Source organism: Echinops telfairi, unplaced genomic scaffold (assembly GCF_000313985.2).
Source record: "Echinops telfairi isolate 266 unplaced genomic scaffold, ASM31398v2 ScPeMD7_2573;HRSCAF=3158, whole genome shotgun sequence".
Classification (NCBI taxonomy): domain Eukaryota; kingdom Metazoa; phylum Chordata; class Mammalia; order Afrosoricida; family Tenrecidae; genus Echinops; species Echinops telfairi.
In genome coordinates this window covers 927,600-934,147 of record NW_022106471.1, presented here as the reverse complement: position 1 = coordinate 934,147, position 6,548 = coordinate 927,600, and positions in this window count along the sequence as shown.

Sequence of the window (6,548 nt, the reverse complement as noted above, 5' to 3'; positions counted from 1 at the left end):
CTTGAGTGGATAGCCTCCCTAATTTCAATGCATCTGAGGTCACCAAGATCGTAGGCTGATTCTTCATTTCTTGGACCTCACAGTAACTCTTCTCTACTGGCCCTGAATTGCCCCAAGCATGTCCTTGATCAGGAGAGTCCTATCTCTTGGCTGGTCAGTTTTTTGGAGAGAAAAGCCTGTTCTGTCCACTCAAAAATCAGGTACAGCACCTGCGAATGCATGTACTGGGCCCAGTGAGCACCACAGATGGCTTAGAATCAGCTCTTGCCACAGTGAAACTTAATTTGGGGGTGTTTCAGATCATTTTTTATATCGATGCCTATTTCTTTCAGGTGAGATGACCATGAAGTACAGTGTGTGGGTGTGTAGGTATCTCTCCAGCGTGTCATATGCGTGGGTAATTGTATAATACTGTCTAAAACCGCTCACACGGGGACATGTGCAACAGAGAATGTGGTTGTCTTTTCCTGAAGCTCAATTCCTATGGGATCAAGGTGCACGTAAGGCACCTCAGCACTCTGAGAAATGTTAGATTTCTGTGAAAGTCTCACGTGGCTCTCCCTGTGCTTTTTGCTTTCGTTTTACATTAGTTGCTCAGATAATCTACAGGGAGAAGGCCTGGTTCAGAAAACTTACCACCTGCAACAAAAGAGAAGACAATGACAGGCATTTGGCCCCATGCCTTTCTTAGTTCTTAGGATACCTACTGTCTTAGCTCTCTAGCACTGCTGTTAACAGAAATACCACAAGGGATGAGACGGCTTTAGCGAATGGAAATTTCATTTTCTCATAGATTAGAAGACAAGAAGTCTGAAGTTTGAGTACTGGCTCTAGAGGAAGCTTTCTCTCTGTTTATCTCCTGGTTTTAGGAGGTTCCCTTCACAGGGACCCTGGGATCTAAGGATTCCCCCACACTCCACTGTGACCTTTTAATACAGTCCTCATGTTGTGGTGACCCCCCCACCCAACCATAAAATTATTTTCATTGCTACTTCATAACTGTCATTTTGCTACTGTTATGAATCAGGCGACCACTGTGAAAGGGTCATTCGACCCTCCCAAAGGGGTCGCGACCCACAGGTTGAGAACCACTGCTATAGATCATATCCGGCCTCATTCACATCATAGAGGTTAGGTTTTACAACATGCAGGATAATTACATCAGATCACAAAATGATGGGTAATTACATAATACTAAGAATCAAAGTCTGGTCAAATTGATACATATTGTGGTGAAGGAGTGGGACGTAATTCAGTTCTTAACACACACTATCATTTAAGTTCCTAAACTTCTGAAAGATACATCAGGGAAAAGCCATCCGGAGGAACACCTTGGGAGGTCTGACCGCAGCATCTTAGAGGCCTTACTTGTCTGGCCCAGACGTGCAGGGCTATCAAAGGCACCAGGCCCTTTCCCCATCAAGGTTTTAATTTGCCAAGCAAATGAAGACATGGCCATTAACCAGGTTGCTTCTAACCATCACTTGTAATATTGTGAGCTGTATGCTTGGGTTTTTTTCATTAAAAAGTTGTTTTGCCTGTTCTAAGGCCTGATGTGGGTATAAATATTTCAAATGAGACAAAAGAAATCATTCTGAGCTTATTTTTCTGATAAATTCTTGGCTAAAGCCCTCGGAAGCATAACAAGAGTGCCCTGGTTTATATATCTTGTTGATAATTTTAACAAATCAAATGAGCTTCACTTGGCTCATTTGAGCCACTTAGAGTCACACTATTACCTACTTTCAATTTCATTTGGCATTGAAAATAAAAACATTTGACCTTAATGTTCCAATCCAAGTGCATTTGGTGATTTTAAAGCTTTGAGGAAACAAATATCTGACAGAAGTAAGGCTAAGAAAATGTTTAATAGCATTGTGGAATATTTGACTGTTAAAAAATACACTGAGAAGAATTTTCTACCAAACACCGGAGACTTAAATGGGCAGCAGAACTCATTGAATCAACTCTATCCACAGGTCTTACAGAGAAGAATTGAGGACTGCTGACAATGATTTAACTTTGAGGAAACAAACATTCACCAAGCACTTGTGTGCAAGGCAGAATGGTGAGTAAAACCAGGCAAGATCCCAGCAACCATGAAGTTACAGGAAGTAGGCAGTAATTAATAGGCATAGAAGCAATCATACTTGGATCTGTGGTAGGCGCTGTGAAGGAGAGACATACAAGGCCAAGAATGCCTACAGTTGGAGAATTTGGCCACCTAGTAGAGGCAGTGGCACTTGAGCTGACATTGTAGAGAATAAGCATCCCAGGCAGGAGCACTAGCATGCCCAATACCCTGTGGGGGATTGAAGCAAAGAGAACATGAGGGATCAAAGGAGGGATAGTGTGGGCAGAGCAAATCCCAGGAGCCTAAGGAGGCCGGTGGGGGTAACAAGGAAGTCACTCTGTGCTGGATCTTATTCAAATGTACAGCCATTTCCCCACTCCCTAGTCAATCAAATATGTACTGAGAGTCTTCTGTATATTCCCGGCACCATGGGAGATACAGCAGTGAACAGATGGAAGAGATCCCATATAGATGCCCAGGTGGTACAAATGGTTTGCACTGGCTGGACTACTGATTTTTAAATTGGCAGTTCAAGTCCACCCAGCAGAGCCATGCAAGAAAGGCCTGGTGATCTGCTTCAGTATCATTACAGCCAAGAAAACCCCACGGAGCAGTTCTACTCTGCAACACATGGCAGTGCCTGGAGTGGAAATCAATTTGATAGCAATGGGTTGGGGTTTTCTAGGTGGATAATAAACAATATCCTTTCAAACGTGTGGTAGGAGATCATCATTTGACAACCAGCATAGTAATAACTGTGTCCAACAAGAAACACCAGTGGATGCTAAAACCCATGGGCAAAACCATGAAGACAAACAAGATGCTTAGAGCCTCACACAGCTCCTCCAGGAGATACTTAGCGATTACAGAAGATGAGTGGCAACCTGGCAGTGGAAAAACCTGACGGATGCCATCTTAAACCAGGAACGCCAGCACCTGACACCTGACAGCTGTCCCAATCAGAGCCCAGCAGCACTGCGGTGGTTGCCCTGCCAAGGGTGCCAACCCAGCCCAATCGTGAGGAGCTCCCAACATCTTCTACCAGAAGAATGTTCTGCTAAACAGCTGGCTTGTGCCCTTGGAAATACCACAGCCACAAAAGATAGACTCAAAGAGGCATGACCCCGGATCAAATCCTGGACCAGAAAGGAAAACACACACACACACACATATATATATATACACATTGTGTGTGTATCATATATACTCGAGTATAAGCTGACCCGAATATCAGCCAAGGCACCTCATTTTACCACAAAAACTGCATTTAAAAATGTGCTGAAAAAACAAAAAAACAAAAACAAAATGCTGAAAAACTCAGCTTAAACACGAGTATATACCTTGTGTGTATATATTTTAAATTGCTAGTTGGTCCACTAAAACTCATATATATATATGTATGTATGTATGTATGTATGTATGTATGTGTATGTATATGTACTGTATATGTATATAATATTCTCTTTTATAATATATATTCTCTTTTGCCAAAAAGAGTATTAGTGGACCAACTAGCAAAATGTAAACAAGGTCTATAGATTAAATAATATTATTGTACCAGTATTAATTGCCTGGTTTTGATCATTATATTTGGTTACGTAAGAACATCTTTGGTTTTAGAAAACACACACTAGATTCTTTAGTGGCAAATCAGCATTACATCTTAGCAAGTTAAACTGCTCAGGGAGAGAGAGAACACCCCTTTGAAAAAGAGGCACAAAAACAAAAAGGCGCAGGCAAGGAAGGACCCAGGAAAGGGCAGTTCAGGCAGAGGGACCAGCTGGTGCAAAGCCCCTGAGGCTCTGAAGCGCTCAGCAAGTAAAAGGAGGATGAAGAAGTTGGCCTTGGCTGCAGCTGAGCAGGCAAGGAGCAAGTGTTTTGTGAGCATAGAGGAATTCTGTCCTTTTCAAAGAACATCAGGAAGCACTTTCCTGTTGTTAGGTACCATGCTGTCAGTTCTGGCCCATCGCAACCCGATGCACAACTTAGTGAGTTTTAACAGGAAAATACAAAATCCAATTTTGCATTTTAAAACCTCCTCTTGGCTCCGTTGAGAAAAATATAGTGTGGAGGATGGAACCTAAGTGGGTGTGGAGGCTACTCCAGATGCCCAGGTATGAATGATGAGGCTCAGCACCTGGGAGAGATGGTGGGTCTGGGGATGTTTGAGGGACAAAAATCAACCAAGACGTGGCTGTAACCCAAATGAGCCCTCTGTTGCTCTTCCCTCAAGCTTTGAGCCTATGATTTCAGGTGAATTTTCAAAGTAGTCCTGCCCCATCCATGCGGAGACCCAGGTTCTATTCTGAGCCAATGTACCTCATGGGCAACCACTGCCTGTTTATCATTGGAGGCTCACGTAATACAATGATGCTCCAGGTTCCAGTGGAACTTCCAGGTAGAGACAAACTAAGAAGAGAAGACCTGGTGATATACTTCCAAAAACCCAGCCAGTGAAAGTCCTGTAGCTCACAATGGCCCAGTGCACAAGTGGTCATGGGGATGGGGCAGGTCAGGGCAGGTATGGGGTTTCATCCCCAAGAGCCAGGGGCCTGTGGTTCCTGTTTCTTGTTCCCACAGCCTGTGTTAGTCTGGGTCGACTAGAGAAACAAATCCAGGGAGATCCATATATGTATAAGAAAGAGCTTTATATTCAAGAGCATCGAATATTGAGAAAACATCCCAGCCCAGTCCAGATCAAGTCCATAAGTCTGATATTAGCCCATATGACCAATACCAATCTATAAAGTGTTCTTCAGACTCACAAAACACATGCAATGATGCCAAATGCAGGAAGATCACAGGCCAGTAGGTGGGAAGTCTTGTGGATCCAGTGGCGTTGTAAGCATCTCAGCACTGGCAGGGGCCTCTACGTGACTTCTCCAGCTCTGAGACTCTGGCTGCCATCAGCCTGTCTCCATGTGGCTTGTCAACAAGAATGTCTCACAGGGACTGAGCTTGTGTCCCACCTCAAGTGAGCTATTTATCTCCTTAATGCCTCCATATAAGGTCATCAAGCTGCCACCTGATTGACAAGCTAAACTCTACCCCTTCAGTCTTAATCCTCTCAAATTGACAACAGATTCTGTGACTACCACATGGCCCACTTCTGGTCAGTCCCACAAAGTGCTGAATTGGAGACTGAGCATGTTCACAATGCGGGAAGGAAGCCTTTGGGCTGTGGGAATGATCCCGGCTGCCGCTGAGTACATTTCACCTGCTTCACCTTCCTCCTCCAGAGCAGCTGGTAGGCTTGAACCACCAACCCTGCAGTGAGGAGCCAAATGCAGCATTTTCTAGCAGCCCAGAACAAAGCCAGGGATACCAAGTGCTGCAGATGAACCCCCATCCAAAGCCAGACTAATCCTCCCAGCAGAGCAGCTGTCTGTCTTCATAGACAGCCTGTCCCTCTTTCTTAAGAAAGCCCAGCAGGCGCATTTTACACAATGCCCAATGACTCTAAGGAGTGTCACCATGTTTATGATTAATCAGCTGCGCACACTCAGGGACATATGTGAGGTAGGTATCCAAGGGCAACAAAAGACCCAGCAGAGAGGAGATAAAAATTGAGTTGGGGCCCCCATAGCCCACAGCTAGAGAAACAGATTAACTGTACACGTAGTACAAATATCTCCTGATGGAGATGATTGCCAAAACAGGGACTGTTTGAACCTAAATTCACTGTGAAATAAATCTATTTTAAAACCGACAGGTATGATAGATGTATGTAGATGGCGAGGGAAAGTCTGAAATAATAGAAGGCCCCTTGACAGAACTCAAATAACAACAAGCTAGTGCCTCTGGTTCCTTTCCCTCAGCAATTGTGATGATCACTTACCAGAAATAAGTGAAAAAATTAAAAAAGCCACTGCTGCCCAGTCACTTCTACCCTGTCCTACGGGGTGGCTATGAGTCACAGCAACTTATAAAGTAGCACCCAATCAATGTTATAATGCTGTCTGTGCTAAAAGGGGGTGCTTCTGAGAAAGAATCATGCATATAGGGCATTGGGATTCCAACTTCCTCTGTGAGGCCCAGCTCAAATGTCAGCTCCTTTGTGACGTGGTCTCTGATCTTGGGGGCTGAATTCATCTGTCTCTCCCCTGAGCCCTTACAGCTCTGATCACAGGGTGGTGGAATTATTTATCACGGCCTATCTATCTCTGACGGCTGCCTCCCATGACAGTATTTAGCACACTGCTAAGCTTCCTACTCATTCTGAAGCCTTCAGGAAGATGTAAATACTACAAGCATGGGTGGCAGTCGAGCTGATAGTTGCTCACGCTCTTGAACTGGTAGTGGGGTCAGGAACTACACCAAGTGGGACTCTAACTCTGGCCATCTGACTCTAGAGCTGTGCCCTTCCCCACTGTACTCTGAGGCCTTACAGAGGGGCAAGACCAGCCTGGGCATCACTGTACAAATTCAAGTCTGTGATTTGTAATTCACTAGCTGTCTCGACATAAGACACTCA